General features: G+C 35.7%; 1 protein-coding gene across 46 annotated transcripts in view; it reads right to left on the bottom strand.

The window, feature by feature from the left end:
- Window positions 1–24,997, bottom strand: part of MAP2 (microtubule associated protein 2) — a 278,816-nt gene that overhangs the window by 82,615 nt on the left and 171,204 nt on the right. For all 46 annotated transcript variants that reach the window (XM_076005881.1, XM_020288234.2, XM_012751467.3 and 43 more), the window contains one exon: window positions 20,985–21,063. The gene's annotated coding sequence lies outside the window, so the exon portion shown is untranslated. The remainder of the gene's footprint in view (window positions 1–20,984; window positions 21,064–24,997) is intronic.

Genomic DNA, 24,997 nt, shown 5'->3' with positions numbered 1-24,997 from the left:
CATTTTGGGGATGGGTGTGGGGTAATAGGCAGGGTGCAAATGTGTGGTGGATGACTCTGAATTTGTAAAACTCTCAAAGAAGTAACTGAATGATTTACTATCTAGATAATTGAAACGTGCTGAAAATGTCATTAAGTAGAGTAGAAGTTTTCCTCCTGGGATTCCCAGATAACCACAAACCTCAGTGTTTTCTTTGGATTACAATATTAGGAAGATCACAAAGCACAGAAATAGTCACTGATGATAGTTATTACTAGGCAGCATTAACCACTCTCAAAAATTGGCAAAAGGAAACAATGAAGTCTTGGAAAACCTAAGGGAAAAATACACTGTGTGCCAGATAGGCATGTCTCCATTTTTATAATGTGCTTGGCACAGACAGTTCTAGAATGTTTTCTGTGATGCGTTCTGCCCTATCATCATGTAATGTGCCAGTTCAATCAAAACACTGGGTTTATAATTGTACACTGCTACATATCCCAAGATGAACAAAAGAATACACGTTATAGAATACAATTAAGCACAAGAATATTGTTTCTCTTTTCCCTGGGGGCTCAGTTTTCCCTTATACTATCACTACCCACATCAGTATCATAAAATAGAAATTTTTGTTTTGATCTCTAATAGTATTAGGAGTTTATGTAGAATCTATACCTTTTCTTACAAATGCTGAGTTCTAAGCTTAAATATTTGTTGATGAACTGACTACAAGCCTGTATTCCTCCTTTTTGTCTTCTATACAAAACTGAGGAAAGGGTTCTTGATGACATGAAACCACTAAGCTGTAAATCCAGGTATTTGCTTCTTGTCTTCTCCGCTTTTATTCATGCTGGCTGTACAATAGCTGTAAGGATGACTCAGTTTTCATCACATACCATGACTAATAAATAATTAGTATGAAAGAAAGTTGGTGGGTGCATAATACATTATTTCTGATGATGATGGACACAGAATACAAAGCCAGCCAGTATTAGGCTATTGTTAGAACTGGACATGATAATACAAATAAAGTACAATTACAGTCAAGGTGAAAGTACTCAATAAACACTACTTATTATTTGTTATTATTTTATGGTTTTTATTTGAACATTTCCAGCAAAACCAGCTAGTGCATAGTTTGCCAAATACTGAAAAACTAAGGCCAAAGAGTGTAAATTATTTAACCAAATTAGACACTTCCAGGGAAACACAGAATGAAAAGCCAAATCCCTATATCCACTCCGTTGCTTGCTGTTTCACCAGCAGTGAGATTGGTGGAAGAAGGTTGGAGCTAGAAAGAGAATCAGGTTGACTTGATTCTGACTTTGTAAACTTGTTCCATTGATAACAGCCATATTGAATTGGGCAAAGTTCTTTATGTGACATGATTACAGAGGACTAATAAGTGTGTCATATATGTATCAGAAATAAATGATATTTAAAATGCTCTAGAGCTTTAGCCTCTACTAATAATATTTAATTAAAGACCAGCACTGAGGTACTAGAGATTTTCTAGAAAAATTAGTCTATTCCCAAACAGAAAATTAGGGGTGAACGCTGGTTCTACCACTTACCAGATATGTAAACTTGTATGTGGTGCTAAACCTGAGTGTTAGTTTCATAAGCACGTAACTAACTATTGTACAAATAAATTCTGACCCCTATATTGGTATTTCTCTTTTAATATATAAGGAGAAATTTAATCATAATATTTCTAAGAAAAATTTTTCTTAAACCTAAGTTTAAGCATCAGGAGAAAAAGCTAAAGAGGGAAATTGTAATTTGGATTTTGACAATTAATGGTTTTGTTTTAAACTTTTTCCAGTTGGAAATTTGCTTCAAGACTTGTCAGATTTTGTTCAATGTCACATAACAAAATACTGTAAATCTATGGGCAGAAATTTGAGGAATATTCTATAGAATTACAAATATTCCATAGGAAAATTTAGACTATATGTATTTCATTGCACCACCAGAGAGTGAAGATCCTTGGGTTCCATTCCCCTGAGATCCATAGTATAGGGAAGGCACTGGCTGGGCTCCTAAAGTGGCTAGAATCTAAAAATAATAATTAGTATGCAAGGACTAGACACTTCAGAGATTTCCTTATAGGAGGCTGTAACAGAGTCATGGTTCAGGAGAACTTGCAGGCCATGCTACATATCACAAAAGAAGATGCTAGAATCAAACAGAAACAAAACCCTAAAAGTTAGGGAAGAAAATGGCAGTCATAAAAAGAAAAAAAAAAGGATAGATAGTTGAAATTGGAGAATGTATTAGAGCTTAAATTGAGAACAAGTGGGATCTGTATTTGGTTGAGACAGAAGGAAGAATAAAGTCCTGGGGAATTATAAGCAAGATACCGTTTGTTCTGTTTCCTGCTCTTTATGGGATCAGCTCAATCCCTTTATCTTTTGATGAACAACTCTCCCTCCACAAGTGCAAGCCATCTGACTGAAGCTCTGCCTTTAACATGTTCACATTAAAATCTCATTCCAAGTATAGTAAGTGCATATGGATTTACGGCATAATCAGTCATAGCATTTGGGTGGTTTTTTTTTTTTTTTTTTTTTTTGCATTTCTTTAAACCTTATGCATTCCTCATCAGTGCATGTGTTCAAGTGAAATGCTGAATGACCATCTTATCACGAATATTATAGAATCAATTCTGTTTTTGACTGATACAAGGCTAGACCACATGACTGCTGAGATGTCATCCAGCTCCAAGATTACAAATTTTAATTCACTAAGCAATTACTTGTTTAAAAAATGTCTCTAAAACATTAATGGAAAGACTTTCATTTTTCAGGTAGTATGGAACACACTGGGAATACAAGAAAAAATATGTAACTAGCCCTATGTTGAAGGAGGTCACAGGCAAACCAAGAACGAAAATACAGGGTGGTGTGTACTGTGATGGAGACAAGGACAGGAAGTTGTGGAGGTAAATGAACAGCTGCCACTACATGGCTGGGAGGAGGTAACATCTAAATTGTGTTTAAAGGACAAGCAGGACTTAGCCAAAGAAAGGATATGAAGATTTCTATGAAGAAAGAGCCTGGATGACCAAATCCCATGTTTTTGTTGTTTTGTTTGTTTTTAAGATTTGGGCTAGGCAGCACCTTCTAGAAAGATAGCATAATGAACACTCTTTCTGCATCCTCAGAACTCCAGCATTTACTTTGGGTCAGAGGTTTCTCACTATTCTGTCTCTCTCCCTCATGAGGTTATGATCTCCTAGAGGATGGGGCTATGTTTATTCTCTCTCTCTCGGTCTCTCTGCTCTGTCTCTGTTTCTCTCTGTCACCCAGGCTGGAATGCAGTAGCTTGATCATAGCTCACTACAGCCTCAAACTCCTGGGCTCAGGCAATTCTCCTGCCTTAGCTTCCCTAACAGCTGGGACTACAGGTGCATGACACCACACCTGGCAGGGCTGTGTTTAATGCACCTCTGACCTCTAGCACCTAGTACAGTGTGTGGCACACAGTAGGCTCAACAGCAAATGCTTACTAAATGAATGGATGAAAAACATGTAAAGCACAACATCGTTTATAGTGGTCCAGAGTGAAGTAGGGTGGAAGGTTGGGGGAGAGGCCGACAGGCAGGCGATGGCAGAATTGCAAAGGGATGCAGTCAGCCAAGCCCAGACTCTATTCTGAAGGCCATGGGGCACCCATGAAGGATGCGAGAGGAGGCAGTGGCATACTGAATAAAATACTATTTTTTAGAACGATTGGTCCAGCAATAGTATGAAATGTGAGTTGGAAGAAGGCATGACTAAAGACAGTACCATTTCTTAGAGACAGTTGCTTCAAAAGGAGTATGTGGACCCGAGAAATGGCAGTGTGATTGGGACCAAAACAAGGGGCTAGGTTCTATGTTCAAAAAATAAATTAATTAAAATAAAACCAGACCGAATCCTCAAATTAATCTATTTAATAAACTTCTTTTAATAGACTGTCTTATAAAATTTCTGTATTTAATTTATCCATCTACCATCTATCTACTTACATAACTTTATTATCCAAATCTTGGTTGTGAGAAGGGGGATGATAAAATATCATCTTTCATACTATTTTGACAAATTTTTATCTTATTATTTTTTTTAATTCAGTTTGTGGTTCAGTCACATACCATGTTCTGAATCTTTTCATTAAAATTTGTGCTGTTGGCCAGGTGTGGTGGCTCACACCTGTAATCATAGCACTCTGGGAGTCTGAGTCGGTGGATTGTTGGAGCTCGGGAGTTTGAGACCAGCCTGAGCAAGAGTGAGACCTTTTCTGTACTATAAATAGAAAGAAATTAATTGGCCAACTAAAAATATATAGAAAAAATTAGCTGAGCATGATTGTGCGTGCCTGCAGTCCCAGCTACTAGGGAGGCTGAGGCAGGAGGATCGCTTGAGCCCAGGAGTTTGAGGTTGCTGTGAGCTAGAATGATGCCATGGTGCTCTAGCCCAGGCAATAGAGAATCTGTCTCAAAAAAAAAAAAAAAATTGTACTGTTAGTGAATATTTTACTTAATTTTTAATGAACAATGCAAGATGGAATTTGCAAGATGAATGCAATTTGCAACAATGCAAGATGGATTCTTTTGTTCTTATTGCTCAGTGCAAGCCCTGTAAGTTTCTTCTAGATGCCGCTTTTTACTTCAGACATGACAGCAGATTACAGAGGCATAAGAACCTGGTCAGAACTACATTCACATGATGACACATTGAAACAAGGAAATGAAGAATGTTGAGGAGAAAACAGAGAGCTTAAATGACTGAAGAACTGGACCTTTCTTTTAGAAGCACTAATTAACAAATTGCTTTAACAAGCATGTATGAGACTTGATTTAATTTTAAGATTGTTATCAATCCATCAATGAATTTATTATGCTTTGTAGTATCTTATTTAATAATCATTTATTGAATACCGGATTTATACCAGGAATTGTGTTAGGCACTAAGAATATAATGATGATTAAGATATGGACTCTGACCACAAATTATTCACACTACGTTGAGGAAGGCAGATGTATTTTAAAAACATGCATTACAAGATAACAGTACATGCAATAATAGAGGATGAGACAGGTGTTGCAGAAATATAAACCTTCTGAATCATACATATTTAAAAAGATAAATGGATGAATGCAAAATATTTGTATTATATGCATTAAAATCTATGCTAAACAACTATATCTACGCTGAGTAAAAATCTCATTAATTATATTAAGTTTTTTCTAGAGAAAGGTAAAATATTAGTCATATATTAGTAAAGCGTGAGTCTCATAAAACAAAGCATTTCTTTTCTTTCTTTCTTTTGTTTTTTGTTTTTGGACTTGGGTAGGCTGTGTGCTATGCTGTCCTGTGCCCATTGCTGGCTGTAATTGTGCCACATGAAATTCTGAATTAAGTTAAAAGTAGCCTCGTTCACTGTATCAGTTGAGCTGGGCCAAAAAGGGTGCAAACAGAATAATTATCCTTTGAAATTCCCTCACAACTCAGGTCTGATCCAACTGGATCAGCCTTCATATACCATTTGACTTGTCTCTTTGAGCAGAGTTATTTTTGTGTGGCCCAGAGTGAATCCTAGAAATCAGGTCAATTTTCATGGCTTGTTACTTGTATTTAGCCAAACTTCCAGAGGGATATTATTCAAAATAAATTTGCTAAATCCTCTAGGCCAGAAATGTATATAATTAGTCTATATTTATGAGATGTTAAAAAATTGAGCTGGAAAAAAACATTCAAGTAAACAAACTGCCATAATTATTAATTTTTCTGCAAGGACAAATATTCCAATCTTGTATGTAACAGTCTTAATGTAAATATAGGTACCAATGTGGCACTATTATATGGTGGACCTTCAGGCAAAAACAGTACAATATAAAAATAGACCCATGATATGCAAAAGTCAGACAAATAGGACCTGTCCAAAAGTGAATTTAAAAAATGTTTTGGAACATTAAAAAGTTAAATTAATTTTAAAATGAAGCACATTTCTGGGAAAATCCCAGAAAGTTAAAGGAGGCATATTAAATTTTTAATGCACTTATTGTGTGGCATTTATTTTTTATTAAACCTAATATGTTTAACATTTCATCATACCCATTCCAATAGTAAAGGATAGAAACTTTATATTTTTTAATGGCAGTAGGAAGTGGAAAAGAAGGAGACAGGTGAGATCAATGAGAAACCTCTGGAGATAAGGGGTGGTTAGAGGTGTTACCAGAAGTGGCATCCCTGAAAAGGAAAGAGAGAAGGGACCAATGTGGACTGACTGCTCCTTTCAGTTCTGGGATTTCAGATAAACTGAGGAAAGCAGAACATGGCAGCAGTAAACCTGCTTGCAGAACTAACACAGGAACTTCACACACGCAGGTTCTAAGCTTTTGTTCAGCATTCTATGATTTTGGGATTTGTAATGATAAATCCAAAAATTTACCTTAATTTTTTTTTTAGGATCAGTGAATAGAAAAATCTGGAGAATATTCCTGTCTCTGCCACTGTTAATCTCTAAAACATTTTCTGAAATTTTTCTCAATTCCATACTGAAGAACTTGGGTACCAGAAGTAAATCTACAGACTAAGAAATGGCTCCTCAGCAACACATAGCATATGAGCTATTTCTACATGGTCTCCATTCTTAAGGCTGAAAATAGAGGTAGTTTTGAAACAAAGAAAAGATCATAAAAGTTACTTACTAAGGTTTCTTAAACCCTTAGACATTGGTAATTATATTGAGAAATATTTTTCTTATTATTTCCAAAAGGCTATAAACAAGGTGATGTACTATTCTAAAGGAGAAATGTCAGACTATGGCATTTGATTGGAGGAGGTGGGCAATGGGACGTTCAGATGATGATTCACAGATCTCCATTTGGCTAATTTTACTGGGAGACTGTACTCCAACTCCACTTATGGCCAGTTCTTGATGTTAGATAAGAATATTGAAAAGTGTTTGATGGAAGTAGATGGAAAAAGCAACATCTTCACCCATAGAAGTATAGGAACAAAAGAATTTGCTTTCTTGATTTTTTCAAAATCTTTTATTTGCTAAATTTAGAAAAGTAGATCAAGAAGAGGAAACTCTCCAAAGTTAGGTTAGGAAGTTCAGAATTAAGCCATGTAAAAAATGTGAAATCAAGATATGATCAAGAAACTCAATGATATAAGAAAGTTCTATATAGCTGTTTTTCTCCAAGAAAATGGCCATAAACAACTGTGATTTACCTTCACATCAGACCTGTACTTCCAGTTGGGCATTTTGGTTGAGAATTTGCTAGGGAGAAAGATTTGTTTTCATCTTTCTTATCACTGCCTCTTTTTCCTTTATCTTTTTTTTGGAAAATAAATCAAATTAAATTGAAATATTAAAACTAAAATTATATTCCATGGCTGGCATTTTAATCATAGAGGCTAAGGGAAATAGACATAAGAAATATTTTCTTGGTAAACTGAGGATAACTGAAATTATGATACATAGCTACATCTCCTTTGAGATGCCATAGACCTTAAATATAAAGGAAGCCAAAATTCCTTAGGAAAGAGTAAAAGGCTTTTCAGGACAATTTATAAATAAGGCAGATAATACCTCACTCATCTTTACCTAAAAGAAAATAAAAAGTAAGGCAAGTGCTTAATGCACAAACTGTAGAAGAGAGAAATATGAGATTAGAAAATGTTCTCTTCTGATGGTGAAATTTAACAATATTTATTGAACACCTGATATGTCAGAGACAGAACAGTAATGGTTCAAGTTGCTAGGATATATAAATACTAGCAAGACACAGCTTTTGCTCTTAATGAGCTTTATTTATTTATTTATTTATTTATTTATTTATTTATTTATTTATTTCGAGACAGAGTCTCACTCTGTTGCCCAGGCTAGAGTGCTGTGGCATCAGCCTACCTCACAGCAACCTCAAACTCCTGGGCTCAAGCGATCCTCCTGCCTCAGCCTCCGGAGTAGCTGGGACTACAGGCATGTGCCACCGCGCCCAGCTAATTTTTCTATTTTTAGTTGTTTGGCTAATTTCTTTCTATTTATAGTAGAGACGGGATCTCGCTCTTACTCAGGCTGGTCTCGAACTCCTGAGCTCAAGCAATCCACCTGCCTCGGCCTCCCAGAGTGCTAGGATTACAGGTGTGAGCCACCACGCCCGGCCTTAACGAGCTATTGAGAGAAACTAACATGTCAACAACATACACTTAAGTGACCATATGATAAATCCTACAACAGAAGTAGAAAGGAATTCTATAGAAGTTCTGAGGAAATATGAAAATCATGGAAGACTTTCAGATTGGTGAAATTTGCTTTCAATCTTAAAGAGCATTCATGGTGGACAAGGGGATAATTCTATAGACAAAAAACTATAACACAAGACATGGGGATATGAAAGAACTAGATACATGCTGAAAACAACAAGGATGTTTTGAGTTCCAGAAACGGAAGTAGTAGAAAATGCTGCATGAGAGGGAACCGCCCAGATGATAAAGCCTTTATCAGGCTGTGTAGTATAAATTTTATCATTATTAATGGTATAACACTGAAAAACTTTAAGTAGATGAATGATAAGATGAGACAGAGAAAGGGTTGTAGAAGGTTATGATCAGAAACAGGAAAAGTAGATTGGTAGTCTACTTGCAGCAATCAATTAATGAGCGCATAAGATTTTGAATTAAGGTAGTAGCAGTAGTGGGTCTGGAGCCAAGGAAAAGACATATTTATTTTGAGGCACAGGGATGTCTTCCAACACGCCCAGATCATACAGAATTGCTGTCCTCATGAAACTTACATTTTAATGGAGTGATCTTACAGTAACAAAATATCTAATTACAATATACAATTTTAATACTTAATGTTTAATTTAATATTTCACATATTTAATATAAAATTTAAAAATGGTTAAAAGAGAGCAAGGCAAGAGGAGGGCACTGTTTTCAATAGGGGGATCAGAGAAGCATCTCTGAGGCGGTGACCTCAGGGGAGAGACTCAGTGATGTGGGATGCTGGCTATGCAAAGGACTGGGCTGAGGATGTTTCAGGAGGTAGTGCGTGTGCCGTAAGCACAGAGGCCCTAGGATGACAGTGAGCTTCGTGTGTTCAAGGCTGACCTGGAGTAAAACACAAGACGAGTGCTATGAGCCAGGTGGTGTAGGATCCTGTGGAATTTGGTCAAGAGTTTGGATTAATTTCAAAGTATCATGGGAAGTCTTTGCAGGCTTTTAATCAGGGTTATAATAACCATATGAAAGATCATATGGCTGCTCTGCGGAGAATAGAGCACAGTGGGGGCAGAGTGGGAACCAGGAGTCCAGGTAGGGACTACTCTAGCTGTCAGCTGAGGAGATGATGGTAACTCTCATGACAGGGATGCTAAGCAAAAGGATGAGAAGTTGATAGATTCTAGAAGCCAGAAACAATAGTTGCAGGATTAAACTATAGTGGAAAAAATAAAGTCAGGAGGTTTTTCTAGATATTCTCCACGTATAAATATTTTATTTATTTATTTATTTATTGAGACAGAGTCTCACTTTGTTGCCCAGGCTAGAGTGAGTGCCGTGGCATCAGCCTAGCTCACAGCAACCTCAAACTCCTGGGTTCAAACAATCCTCCTGCCTCAGCCTCCCGAGTAGCTGGGACTACAGGCATGCGCCACCATGCCCGGCTAATTTTTTCTATAGATATTAGTTGGCCAATTAATTTCTTTCTATTTATAGTAGAGATGGGGTCTTGCTCTTGCTCAGGGGGGTTTCGAACCCCTGACCTTGAGCAATCCGCCCACCTGGGCCTCTCAGAGTGCTAGGATTACAGACGTGAGCCACCGCGCCTGGCCTAAATATTTTAAACTATGTAATGTAATTACTCATCTCTGCCATGAGAAAATTTTATAAAAAAATACACCAGTATGTTACTTCCCTGCAAAGGTCATTGAAGAATTTCCCTGTCCTCGTGTTTCATTCAAATAACACTTCTGTAGTATATATTCAAATAATCTATAGATGTATGTTTTTATGGAGATATTATATATAAGTGTATATATTTATGTTATCTTATACTACTATATTTCTTAATTCTATTCCTTATAGGCATGTATATATTAATATAGTATCTTATATTACTATATTTTTCAATTTCTCTTGCCTTTAAAATAAAGTTTCCTTTAGGATTCTTAGGTTTCAAAAACAAGACTCACTCCAATTATAAACGCTGCCAAAAAGAAGCCTACAAGCCCAAAACAAGCAGGCTTACACACTGCTTCCCAGTAGGAAGAACTTTCTAGCACCACAGCAGCCTGTCTGTGTTAGAAAAAAGGTCTTTTTGATTGTTTTGGCCCTTTGCTCTTTATTCAGGATTAATTACTACTGGATTTTTCCTAGAGCTCTGTTCACAATGGTTTTAAATGACTCAAGCTTTGGCACCCCCTCACTAAAGTATTTGCTCTAGTGAATTCTAAATTTCTCTTACAGAGACTACAACTGTCTCAGAATCAAGTGCCTTCTGTAGTAATTACTGAGCACATGCTACAACTGGAGTCCTTGACATTCATTAAAAAAAGTGGAAGGGGTGGGTGAGGAAAAAAAAAGGGTAAAAATATCACAAGAAGTTGCCAAGTTTAAGTAAATCATTACACTTTTTAGGAAGAAGGATTTGACCAAGACACTCGGAAGAAATCAGCCTCCAAGTTCAGCCATGTTAGGTTTTTGCCGATCACTGAATATTCTCACACAAACTGAAGAAGCATCAAACTGTCTTTTCTTATATACTTGTAGAAAAGGCCAGTTTGGGGGGGGGTTCTTAATTTTAAAATACTCTCTGATGTCATGAGAACTCAATTAAATATCCACCTATCCTCAGAGGGGAAAGGAGTCTTAATTTTCTAGGAAAAACCAGTGATCACACCACTTACTGCAATGCAGTATTTTCAATAAAAGCCAAGCACTTCACAGTCATGGGAAACTGAAACTCCGTTATAGAATTACTTAACAGATGAGTTGATTTTGTAGAATCTTAGACAATGAAATACCTTTTATACAACACTACGACACACTATTCCATTCATATAAAATAACAGATGTATTGCTATTTTCCAAGTAAATAGCAATGTTTATCACTGTCCAAATAAACAGAAATATGATGTGAGGGTTATGTATGATTATGTGAGTTTAACAAAACATCAAAATTCTTTGAATATTTTTGCAAAAATACCAACTTTGGATTTTTTCCCTCAATATTTTACCTTTACTCTTTATTTTTCCTTAAAAGGACACACATCCTTCTTCAGTACAAAGTGAGTTTTTATTTGACCATTCCAATTCATGTGTTTTTATAATGAATTCTAGAAACTTATCAAAGTCCAAATATTTATTTTGCCCCACAATGAAGCTTTCTACATTTATCAAACAACTGAATCCCTTGACAAGACGTTACTGAAGAAAACCAAGAGCAGTAATAGGCACTATGCTTTCAGCCATTGTCATTTTGTATACAATGATTATTCCTATAAGGAGAGTTTTCAAAGAATACCTTATTTCTGTACCACCATAAGAATTAACTTTGATAAACTGGTGTATTTCATACATTTACTATTTTAGCATGTTTTAACATGATGTTGAAATTATGATTCATAATTTTATCTCTATGGTATAATTGACATCTATTTTTGCCATGGCTTGAGCTATTTGACCGAAGTGTTCAAATATATAAATTCATAGACAGATTTTCCCTTGGTATAACAGAGACCACTAGTAGTTTACTGAAACCTTTTTCCCCCCTTTTCCCTGAGCACATAGTGAGAGTACATTTCCTAACCTCCCTGGCTATTAGGTGTGTTCATAGGACTGAGCTGGGACCAGTGGCATGTGAGCAGAAATGACATGTACACTTCCAGGTTTGGCCCATGTACAGCTACCATCTGCTCCTCCTTGGTCTTTGCCCTTCCACCAGCTGGAGGCAGACAATGACAAAGCAAAGCCACACAGGGAAAAAGTGCCAATCCCTCGTTGACTATTAGGAGGACAAACAACCTTCCAACCTGAACACCCAGCTTAAACTATCAAGTGAGCAAGAAACAGGGTTATGACACATTTCTAGATCTATCTGTTACACGATTAGCTAATCCAAACCAATAGACTTGGTTTGAAAAAAAGCTATAATGAGATTTTCCAAAAAATGGATGGGACTAATAGAAGTAACAGCATTAAATGAAGCACATTCAAGAAACTGTCGACAATTTATTGCCTGCACAGCAAATCCTGACAGCAACTAGAATACCCTGTGGGAGTTGGAGTGGGAGGAGTGAGAGAGCAAACTTAAGGAAAGAGCATTTCCTGCCGCTCTTACTAAATTACTCTATCTGTGCCCTTCTCTGGCTCGGTCCTTTTGTAACATCTGCTTTCTGGCCAAGGTGGGGACCCAATTTGCAATCACTTTCAGAGACTCGCAGGGCAGTTTGATGTTTGCCAAGGTAAACACTGGCTTTCCTGAGATGGAAAAAGATAGAAGCCTTGCACAGAGTCAACTTCCTGTCTTCCCCCTCCCTCTTTGTCCGCCCTCATTATTGTCACCTTTCTTTAGAGGAATAGGTGTCCTTCATTTTTGTTAACATTAATCTCTCTATTTGTTCTTTAATATATTTTTTCCTACTTCCTCCAAAATTTTGTTCTGTTAAATATCCCTTCAGGGTCTCACAGTGCCAGCTCATTTGTCCTTTTTCACTTACTTTCTGACTACCAACATACTCCGTTTTTCTTTTTCTATCCCATAAAAACAGCCAACCACACAAACACAAGAAATGACAATCAAACAATAACTACCATAAAACCTATTTTGTAAATCTACTATCTCAAGGCTATATAGCTCGTTTCTTTTCACCTCTTTAACCCCCCATTTATTTACTCACTCTTTAATTTACTCAGTAGCAACTATTAACACCGATTTATTAAATATTATTTTGTTTCACATCTAATAACATGGTTTTTGGATACACAAATAAGGAAAAGATAAAACTTTTACCTTTGAAGACTTCACAAAGCTGAGAAGAAAGACAGAAATGGGAATAATAATACACCAAGATGATTTTTCTGTAGTCTGGATACATCTAAAAGGCTATGGCTGCCCCTCATTGTCCAAAAGCACAATTAATACCACTTTTTAGGACTATAGAAAAGAATCTTCATAGAATGAATGACATTTGAATTAAACAGACATAGGCATTTATAAGGAAGACGAGAGGAACGCAGGTATTTAGTCAGGAGTAACGGAAATAACAGAGGCAATTGTAACATGAGAAAAACATGGCATACAAAAAAGAAGTAATAAGTTGACGCAGCAATGAGTAGCCTGCTGTGGTTAGAATGAAGGAAAGGTGATTGAGTAGGAGGGAGAGACTGGAGATTGTCCAGAAACTGCTGCTTTGAACCCTGTTTTGAAAGGTCTTTAATGAGTTTGGACTTTTAGACTATAGGAAAATTTTAAGTAGGAAGATGAAATGATCTGGCGTATACTAAAAATTACACAGTGGCAGCACAGAGGAGAGTCAGCTTATAAAAGAGTCAGGAAAAGGGAAACTAATCAAAGGCCATTTAAAGGTTCAGATAATGTCCTGGAGGCTTGGGCTGAGGGAGTATGACTGAGAAGGAGAGTGGCTCATCTTTCTGAGATGCCTCAGAACCTGGTGCCTGGCCAAATGTAGGAATCAAAGAAGAAAGAGGATTAAAAAATGGGATTCTTGGATTTCTCTTTGGACACCTTGATAGATACTGATGCAGATACATTAAGATTTTGGGAGCCAGGAAAAGCCAAGAGAGAAAACAATCGATCCTGTTTTGGATGGGTCAATTTGTCACACGTGACCACAGCACATAGATGAGCATGCCCAGGGCACGGTAGAAAGTCTGTGTTCAGTGGTTGGAGAAGTGGAGTTGGAGATAAACTTAATGGTTACTGATATTTTAGTGCCAATTGACAGTCGCTAAAAACCTGTTAAGCATGAAGTTTTACCTGTTAACCTGTTAATCACTTTTCTGGTTATGCATTCTTTATTGTCCTGGCCTGAATATGCCATTTTCTGTAATAATGGTTCATGTTAGGTATGAGTCCTCCTTCCATATATCTTTCTGATCTTTTCCGTCTCTCTGCTCCTCTCCACCAAGGTGAGTGCTCCCCAGTGTTCTTTGTTGTTTTCTGGCATTATCCTCTTCTCCATGGCCCTTACTCCAAATGCTTCATATACCGAGTATGTAGATGAACACCTAGTCCATAATTCCAGTCCTGACCACTATCCTTGACTCCAAATTTATTTTCCACTCAATATCTGGTCACCACCACATGTTGAAGATGTAAACACATATCAATGATGTAAATCTCCAATTTTCTTTTGCTTCAGAACCTACTGCTTAATTCACTCTGCATATCTTTGCCAGCGTAATCAAGCTTCCTAACTTAAATGGATCACATCATTCCCCTACCCAGTAATCTTGTCGCTTACTGAATCCCCACTGTCTAATTAATAAAGTACAAACTCCTCAGTTAGGTTTTATAGTTCCACCACTCTCTTATTTCAATTTACCCCTTCTGACTCAACTCATTCTCCTACCTTACATAACCCAATTAAAATGGACTTGCTGTTTCTTTTAACACGTTTTAGCGTCTTGTTTCTACACAATTTCTTATTTGTATTTCCCATGCTTTATAGAACTGAGACTTGAACAAGGTAGGCATAAAATATTTTTAATGAATAAATAAAAAGATATTTAACTGCTTCATCACACCACAGTCTTTTCTCTCTTGTGAAAGGAGATTGGCTTGAAAGGAAGTTGAGATATTTATTTACAGATTTCAGTGAGAACGAGGCAGGTATTATGTTGAGGTTAGATCATGACCATTGGGGGAGAAATGCTTCCTTGTTTACTATTTATTATTTTTGTTTGTTTGTTTTTGTTTTTTCCCATTTTTGGCCAGCAGTAGAAGCCTGAGGGACAAAAGGGGGACAAGCCAAACAAATTACTGCAGGGAAAATGGCGACTCACCCCACCTCCCAGAAACAGCCAGGTCCACAAGACAGTAGCTGATGAGTCTGCTTGCAAAGTTTCTCAGACCATACTCTGTATCCCAAATTAAAACTGGTTTCAATTACCACAGGGCTGTGGCTTTGAAGTGTCCCAAACCCATGATCACATTAGTGCTAAATTTTCTAGAAATGTGGTCTTTGGAATGATTTGTATTGAAATGTTGAGATAAGGTATGCATATGAATAGACACACACACACACACACACACACACACACACACACACACACACCTGCACACCTCTTGCTAAGTCCACCTTTTTCATGCTGCATCAAGGGACAGGAGGGACAGATGAATACATCTCACAAGCAGCTTTATTTCTGCAGGAAAACGTGGCAAGCTAAAGACTGAATGCTAACTTTGCACCTGAAGCCCTTCCTCAGACTGCTTGTTCTATCTCCAAATTTGTTTACGATGGTCCTTTGCTCTCTGCCTAGTCTCTTCTTTTGTTTGCAACTCCCTTTAATTTTCAAAAAAAAAAAATGCTGCTTTCTGTCCCAAGGGGCAAGGCGAGCTTGAAAAGATTTTCAAGAGCTTATAGATGTCGTCAGTTTCAGAACACCAACCAGTGTATGGAAAAGACTCTTAATCAGGATAGTAATCAGGTCTTCTGAAATGACAACCATAAAATACATTTGTATATGTGAAGAAGAAAGAAAAATAGTATGTAGTAAAAATTCCCTCAAGTATTGATTACACAGAAGCCTCAGCCAAGAAGTCCTCATTCCTTTATCTTTCTCTTGAAGGCTGGCTGCACTTCCTGCTCCTCTAATCTGTTAATATCCAACTCTTTGGTTGTTTATATGCCAATTATCAATGAAGAAAAGTTTTGTGGAGGGGAAGAGTGGTGAATAAATAAACTGTACCATGATACTTTTAATAGCTATTGAGGGTGCTTGCTTATCATCAAGATGCCGTTTCACTGATCACTCTCTTTCTTCCCATCCAGAGGGATGGGACCTTGGCAATTATGTATGTGCCACCTGGTCTATTCCATTGGTCACACCTTATTAGATAAAAAGTTCCAGTAATTAAAAGTAGATATACATAGACTGTATATGGCTGGTATTGATAGGCAAGCAAACTTGAGAGCTATACTTGTGTAAAGAGCAGTAGGAAAATATAGTCTTTATGTGAAGAAAGAAGTTAGCAACAGTCATCTTGGATCAAGTAAGGCTGAGGGATCCCAGAGGGAATGGGAGAATGGCGGCCTTGGTTCCTGGCTCATGTTTGGTTTCAGAGTCTAGACTTTTATAACATCCATCTCTTTCCTAGCCCTGGGATTATGAAGTACCTCAGGAACCATATAATAATATTTCCTCTTCTGCTTGAGCAAAGTAGATTTCTATTGGTCTTAACCTTTTCCCCAAATTGACTGAGACAAGGCTACTGCTATTGACCTCCAGAATTTTTTTTAATGCAAACATCCAGCAAGATTTGACCTTGAAGAGGGTCAGAAACCTCTGTTTTTAAGTGACTTGTACTCATGGCCAGTAAAAGAACTAATTGTGTGATAACCATGCTTGGACCATCATTTTTTTAATTCTAAGCATTAGAAAAGTGCTCATCATCACTATTTTTTTTTTTCCTTTTCCTAGCTCCATTTGGTCAAACCATTAAAAGACAAGACTTAATAACAGCACCCTCTTAACAAGAACTAGAGTCTTTTGGAGCAGGTGGCGCCCACCTCTGCCTACAGAATTCCAGCCCAAACAATCTGCCCAGAATTGCTGAGAAATCAGTAGAATGTGCTGATGACTCAGCCTGTTAAGTAGGCGGACTGTTATTGTTATTTTAACTCCTGCCAGAGTATGTAGGCAATTCTCCCTCTTTCTGTCTCTAGTTAACCCTGAGAGATCCCTCTTTAAAGACCTCACCCCTGGGATAGATTCTTGCTCAGTAAGAGCCAGGATAAATTGGGATAGCCATGACTGCCAGCTGATAGTACAGAGTAGGATAGGCTTTCATGAAGGGTGCATCTGATATCCTAATTTATCAATAGAATTTATTTTTAGAATGCTTAATCTGCCTTTTAAATTATCCACATAGAGTGCCATGGACTGGAGCTGAATGCTGATGAGGTAGTAATCAGTGCAAGTCAAGGTTCTTATTTTCAGAGAGGATGGTGAAAATACCAGGTTTTCTTTCTCCTTTCCTTAACTATTAAGGTATTGTGGTTCTACTGTGGTTCTTGCCAAATGTTCTCAACAAATATAAACACTCATCAAGTGCTTCTCCTGGGAATATTGTAAAAATCAAACAAAAATCAGCCAATTTTGTAGAAAATTGTCTGAAAGGATAAATATCACCCATCTATGAATGATGAAAAGGTATAAATCTATTCTGAAGATAAAGCAAAATCTAAATAATATTGGATTGTGGCAAATATTAGTACTATTATCTAGTTAAAAGGCTATAAGAAATAATAAATATTTTATGCTCTTCAAATGGTTTTCTAATATCATTCAGCTAATTTGTCCTGAATTTGTTTATATGGGGATTTTTTGGTATAGAAATTAAGATTTAAAATTGAAATCAGAAAAATAAAGTTTTCTCATAACGCTGTAAAATCATGACTTAAAAATATGAGAATGCTTTAGCACTGTAGAAATGATGGGCTCTGTTAAGACAAACTGAAGGAATCCTGAAAAGTACAACAACCATCACTGCTGTGCATTAAGGATACTATATGTGCGGAGCATCTACCTGCATTGTTTCATGGTAACCCTTGCATACCTAGTCATCCCGTCAGCAAGTGAGGGTCCCCCAAGAGAGGTGATGGTTCTGGGTGCTGGCAGAGCTCAGAACATCATACAGTCTCTGGCCTCAGTGGGAGGAGATGATGTTGAAATGATGTCAGGGAGGTAGAAGATGCCAGTTTATATAGCACCTTGTTGGCCACAGTAAGAGTGTGGGTTTTATTCTATTACAGGCAGCCATTGGTGGATTTTGAAAAGGAGAGTCATATCAATTAAGATTTTTTTTTTTTTTAAAATCACTCTGATTTTTATATGAACAACAGAGAGCAAGATTAAGCACAGGGGGCTACTACAGTAGTAAAAGTTAAAGAGAGTGGATTTGAATGATAAGGGTAGAGAATGAGCTACGTAAAGATTCTGGACAGACATGAGCTCCATACTCTAATGACTTACTATGAGGCTCAAAGAGATTAAACAATGCCTCTAATAGGTGGTAGAGGCTGGAAACAAACCAATATTCAGAGCTATTAACCACTGCACTGTAATATTTAAAGAGGGTTTTGTGTGAAAGAGAGGCCAACTCTTTATGAACTATGTTTTTATGTTTTGAGTAAGACTCAAACATCAGAGACATATATCAACCTTTACATTTAGAATTATATGTGTTAGGTTGGAAGTATTCAATTCTAAATTTACAGAATACAGGAATTAGTAACATTAGCAAATGACTAAAAAGGACTTCGCTATTGACAAAGCATTTTCATTCTCATTATCTCACTGAGCTTAATCAAATCGGCACGGTTAGATGATTTTAAAGGTAATCATCTGGTAAACAATGTTAAGATAAAATAGCAAAATAAAACTATCTAATTAAATGGTCACATTTATGGTATCACCAAATGAATATGCACAGTTCCCAACAGCCTGTTTTCTCATTTCAGGTAGATATTATCCATTCTTTTCAGTCCTAATATCAGCCCCCAACAGACATAAAAGGATCCTAATAAATATTAGTGGAGTGAATGCAACTTCTATTTATATGTCTAATAGATTAGGTTTTTACAATTCATTTTCTGGTAGGCAGAATGGCTTCAGAGTCTGACAGACAGGAGTTTGAATCCAGGCTCTGCAATCCCTGTATCATCTTGAGTAAGTTACCTGATGTATTTGGGCCTTATTTTCCTTTATGCAAATGATAATGCATTTCTGATCTAGGAGACTTATATAAAGTCTCATATTTACTCATATTGGCCCAGAAAAGTTAGTTTCTTCCTCCACTTCCTCCTTCAACTCTGACAGAGAAGTAATTTACTCCTCTCAGAAAATAAAACAGTTATGAAAAATTGTATGTCTACTTATCTTACTATAGTAATTCACATTTCTGTGACCTTGGACAAATTCTAGAATTAATCGTAGTGTTAAAAAAAAAATCTCCTTGTCTTTTTTTAACTTCTCTCCCATGATATTCTAAGAGAATATGAAAAATTAAGATGGGCCAAACAAAAGCATTTTTAAGTATCTTAAATTTCAAAGGTAGTAATTTACACTATATTTGGGACTAGTCAGTATTTTATCCATGAGGAGATAAAACAGATTTTAATTATTATTTTATGGCAAAAGACTAAACATCATCAACCCCATAGGTTAGCAAGATCTTTACAAAGCAATTTAAAAAATGCTTTTCTAGTTGGAAAAAATAAAACATAAGCAGGATTAGCATGCTATTATATATTTAAAAACTTTAGATTCCTTATACATAAATCCCAAATAGGCTTTGTAAGCATGCTTAAACAATTTTAACATTAAATCTTTAAAACGTTGAAAGTTTTTAGAAATAATAATTAATAATACTAAGCACCAGATTAGTAGAAGATTAAAATATTAAAATGAGCCAATTTTGTAACAGATTATGTCAACCAGATCTGCATGTATCAATATGGATGAATGTCTGCATTTAATGTTGGGTGAAGACAAGCTGCAAAAGAATATCTGCAGTATGATGCCATTTACATAAACTTTTAAGATGTAAATAATTGTATGACATTTGTTTCCTACATGCCATAGAAGTGTTAGAACACACACAGGAAGGGTATATCATTTTCAGCACTGTGACACCTAGTCACAAGAAAGGAAAACAGTGAAAAGGAAGCAGGAAGAGCTTTTCTTCTTTCTGTGATTATTTTTTTCTTTAGAAAAGATTTTAATATAGCTGAATATTAGCATTTGTTTAATCTGTGTGGTGGATACTTTAAGTAACTAGCATAATACATTTTTTGATATTTTTGTTTGAAAAATTCATAAATTTTCTTGCTTAAAAATAAAATAAATAATAAAAGCAGTAAAGTGAATATTGCTGCGGCCAATTTAAAATTGTCTATTTAGTACTTCTAATAAAAGCAACGTAAATTCAAAAGCATTTCCTAGAATAAAAAATCATTTATTTGTAATCATTCCAACATTTTCTGCTTTTATCATAGAAATGTTGAGTTTAAAGAAAGATGTAAAATAAAGGAAAATATCATTCCTGTTTATAAGCTGAGCTAAATGTCTATGCCCTTTTGTTTATGCATGCAGCAATTATTCAAATGACAAGTACAAATATAAAATAAAAGTTTGCCTGCTATGCATTTACTAATCTTTCAGTAGTTACATTATACATTTTTTCCATAAATTAATGTAGAACCTACTCAAAATGTATGAGAGTCTGATTGCTAGACATTTCTACCACCATATGAAACCATTCTTTTAATAACAGTTGGGACTAGTGTTCTTTCCACTGCCTGCTGCTTCCAGACTCATGTATAGAACTTTGGGGAGTCCTCCACTTACCTCCTCCTCTCTCTCTCTCTCTCTGCTTCATGCCCCTAATCTGTAAAATGGGGACGATCCCCATATATACCTCATAGAACTGTTGTAAGGAATAAACAAATTAATTTATGTAAATTAAGTCACACAGGACCATGCCTCAAAATAACAGGAGCTGAAAAAATATTATTGGTATTGTTAACCACAGTTCAATCCTCATTTCAGAAAAAGATCTTTTCCTTCTCTTACTGTTAAATCAGTCCAAACACCAAAAAAGGCTATTTTAGTAATTCTAAATCTATTAGCTGTTGAATTCATAAGTATATTTCTCCTTTACAAAAATGAATGGATATTTAAAGATTAAAAAACATGGTTAGCAAAGAGTTATTTTTCACAATTGTTCATAACTCTTTTAGAGTAGAGAGGGTAGGGTCTTACCTATTCAAGGAAGTGGTAAAATAAGTAAAGTTCGTTATGTTGTGTTCTCAAAGAATTGATAATATGTTCTGGCTTCTTTCTGTAAAAATAAAAATAATAATTTAGAAAATTAGTAATTTAATTCCTGATCCATGTATGTCAATCACAGCATGTAGCTCAGTACGAAATTCAACCATAGCTTTCTCTTTCTCTATTGGGTAACTATGAGACTACATGACCAATTTCATGATGGTTCTTTATAGTCATCATACATTGAGCATTTACAACCTGAGGCACTGTCACAGATGGAAAAAAGCAGTGAAAATGCTAATTATTGAATGTTTTTTTTTTTCACTTTTTATATTCATTCCAGTGAAGCTTCATAAGTATTATATCCAAGGAGGAATAAATTTTTAAATTGTTTTCAGTTAATAAATAGCAGGCAATTGTACTCTCTCCCAAAGGAATTCATTTGTCCTGGTAAATTGTTAATTATATCCAGTTATCTTTAAAGGACTGGGCCTTTAGCCCAGTCTGCATTGATTCTCTCGAGCACAGAATGGAGAGGAATTTTTTAACAGCTAATTAAATTTTTTCTATAAAGTAATAAACTTATTTTGACATTCAGAATCCTAAAAGTCATTCTGGGTTAGTAGTTGCGCTTAGAACTTCCACCTAGAACAGCACAGAATACTTTCTTCTGAAGTGGTACCTAGAAATAAACAGAATTACTAGAAGGCACTAGACTTGTTGTCTACCTTATAAACTATTCGGGTGAAATCATCCTCATCTATGGGGAGGACTACAAAAGATGCCACAGTTTATAAGGGATTGCAGAGCTGAGACCCATTTTGAAGTCCAGCTTGCCCACATTAGTTGCCTAAATCTATGTGTCTATGTGCTTTTGCTAGGGCCTATGTGATTTTACTCTTGATAGAATGGACCCCATCATATCCTCAAGAAAGATATTGCTCTACAGGTATGGGGCCCTGAAACTCAAACTATGATAGTTATTAACTCTCCTTTAAGACCTAGCAGGAAATGAAAGCTTGAAAAGTCAAGATGCATATGGTTCAGTTGTCTATGAACTTTTAAAGAGCAATGTCTATATGGTTATGAGCAGATGAGTTTGATTCAAAAGCAACAAATATTGGTTGGGCCAGGTATTGTATTGTATGCTTTTCCATGCATTAGCTCATTTAACCTGTGAGTATTTATACACAATGTACAGCAGCAAACAAGTCTATTAATAAATATTAAAGTTAGCAAGGCTTAATGTTTAAATAAACATAAAGAAAATTCAGTATCCAAAAAGAAACAGTGTAGAATTCTCCAATCCCTGTAATAATTTGATGATTATTTTAGAAAGAAAAGTTTGACTGTCCAAATCTTTACACACAGCTTTTTTTAGTTTTTCTTTTTTTAGTATAGCTCTGTGGTTCTCAAATTTGGAATATATATACCATTACCACACAGAATTCTGTACACAATAACTTAAGACTGAAGAATTTTTAAGGATAATGTTGACTGTAAGCAAAATAAACCTTGTAGGTTGATTTTAGAACAAAAAAATATGGTAGGCCAGCTCTGGAATTTGTTCAGATACAAAGAATCTTGGGTTTTTAATGAATGAATGCTGAATAAAATACCATGTTTTATTTTATATTTAAATTCCATGTTTCCTAAATTCCTTAAAGTACATATTTTTTGTGCATCATCTTCATGATTTTCAAGCTTGCATGTGCATCAGTGAGCAAGTACATATTATATATGTTTAAAGGAATTTTATAGAATAAGAATTTTATAGAAGTTAATAGGAAAGGAATTTGATAGAATATAGAATTATGGTCCATGGGCCAGATCCATCCTACTATTTTCCTAAATAAAGTCTTATCAGCACATAGGCACACCATTCACTTCCTTGTTGTCTATGGCTGCTTTCATGCTATAATGCCAGAGTTGAATAGTTATGACAGTGACTGTATGGCCTGCAAAGCTCAACATATTTACTAACGGGCCCTCTACTGAAAACGTCTGTTAACACATCTGATATCAATGAACATGCTCATCATTTAAGTACTATTAAAAATAATACTAAAAATATTCTGTCTTTTAGTCTTTCCCAAAATTAACTGAGTAGTTACATATGAATGAAAGCGAAATTTCAGCCCTCAACACTTAAAAGTTAATTTCATCCCAAAAGAAATGGGAAATGATTGGCTAAAGGATGAGCATCATTAGAAAATTCAGCATTCCTACTACCTATTAGTCATAAAAAGAATGCCCCATTTATAATTTTGACTTTTGTGGGGTTTTGTCTGTTACCAAAATATGGAAATGACTATCTTTTATAGGATAGACTTTATTTTTTATTTATCTTTTATAAGATAAACTTTATAAGACTTAATTTTATAAGAAAGAGATAAATTTCATCTGGGATTTATTTTTAAAAAGCAACTTATAGCCTATTCCATAAGACACATGACATTTAATAGTCATTTTAAATTATCACAGTATACTTAGAAGTGATAATTTTTATTCCATATCAAAAAGATTAAATTACTTTAACACAAATTTTGTTATAATATTACAGACACAATTTAGTGTTGGATGCATTACATGGAATGCCTACAGCAACACTAAAGTAATAATAGGAAACATTTATACAGCATTTATTGTGTGCCAAACAATGTTCCAAACACTTCATATATATTAAGTCATTTATTCTCCACTATTATCCTCTGTTACTGTCCCTACTTTATAGATGAGAAACTAGGCCAGGAGAGTTTAAGTGTCATTCCCAGCATCACACAGCAGGAAAGTGACCAACTGTTTTAACTATATCCCAACTCTATAGACACTGATCATTGGTTTTAGGTCTTCAACTCTGGTTAAAGATAATTGCAAGCATAAAAGCTTGTGGCTCCTCTAAGAAGCAATATTTCACTGATGGCAACTTTTGATTTACTAGAAATACTTACTAAGCACATTCATTATTCAGCATATTCAGCTTCTTGAACAAATTGAAATTTACTCAGCTACAGTTCTATCTCCCATTTCATCCAGTCCATTATTTCTATAAGGTTTGTTTATGCCATTTTCCAGAACCTCTTAGAGCTGAGTATGGACGTTGTTGAGAATCATGGCATATAACATCTGACAAAATCAACTGGTTAACAACTATATTTAAGAGTTAGCCTATGCAGGACAGAGAATAGGATGTGTGGTGCATGTTGGCATCACCAAATAAGTTGAATAAGTCATTTAATAAAGAACTCAAAATAAACACTTGTTTAGCTATAAGCTAAATCATTTTTTATCAGCTGATTACTCAGATAAATAGGATGTGCATGCAATATGCTGAGCTGCATGTAATATATGTTTGGCAGTTGGCATTTTTATGTGCCACCTATACATAGCATGGAAGTTAGAATGAGAAATTTATGCAGACTTTCAAAATCTCATAGAGCTAATATTGCCAAGGTATGGTTATTTTCTTTTTCAAATTTCAGAATATAATGGGGGTACAAATGTTTTGGTTACATAAATTGCTTTTGTAGCATTTGAGTCAAACTTACAAGCGTGCCCATTCCCCAGATGGCGTGGTTTTCTGATTTGATGTAAGAACCCAAATTTCATTAAACAGCAAAGTCATTAAGATGAAATCTCTGGATTGCTGAGTCAGGATATACTCTTCATTTGCCTTTGAAACACCTCTAGCATAGCAAATCTCATTTGATTATTTAATTTCATGTTTTGATAGACTTTGTCAGATAAGTAAACCCTGAGATGTTTGAAGTTGCTGGAATCCTAAAGTGTTTCTGAAGGCTAAGCTTAACCTCAATGGCTAGCATTAGGCTATGCAGTCAGAGCTCATAAAAACAATAACAACATTGTTCTCCATGTCCTCTATCAGCCTGCTCTATGAGGTTTCAAATAGTTCATATAATTCAATGCACTTGTCCAGGATAACAAGATTTCAGCTATTGAGGTCTGAATTGCCAATACAGTTGGGAAAATATCCATTATTCAAG

This window comes from Microcebus murinus, chromosome 8 (genome assembly GCF_040939455.1).
Source record: "Microcebus murinus isolate Inina chromosome 8, M.murinus_Inina_mat1.0, whole genome shotgun sequence".
NCBI lineage: Eukaryota > Metazoa > Chordata > Mammalia > Primates > Cheirogaleidae > Microcebus > Microcebus murinus.
The sequence above is the reverse complement of the archived record's forward strand: the minus strand, read 5'-3'. Positions and strand labels throughout refer to the sequence as shown.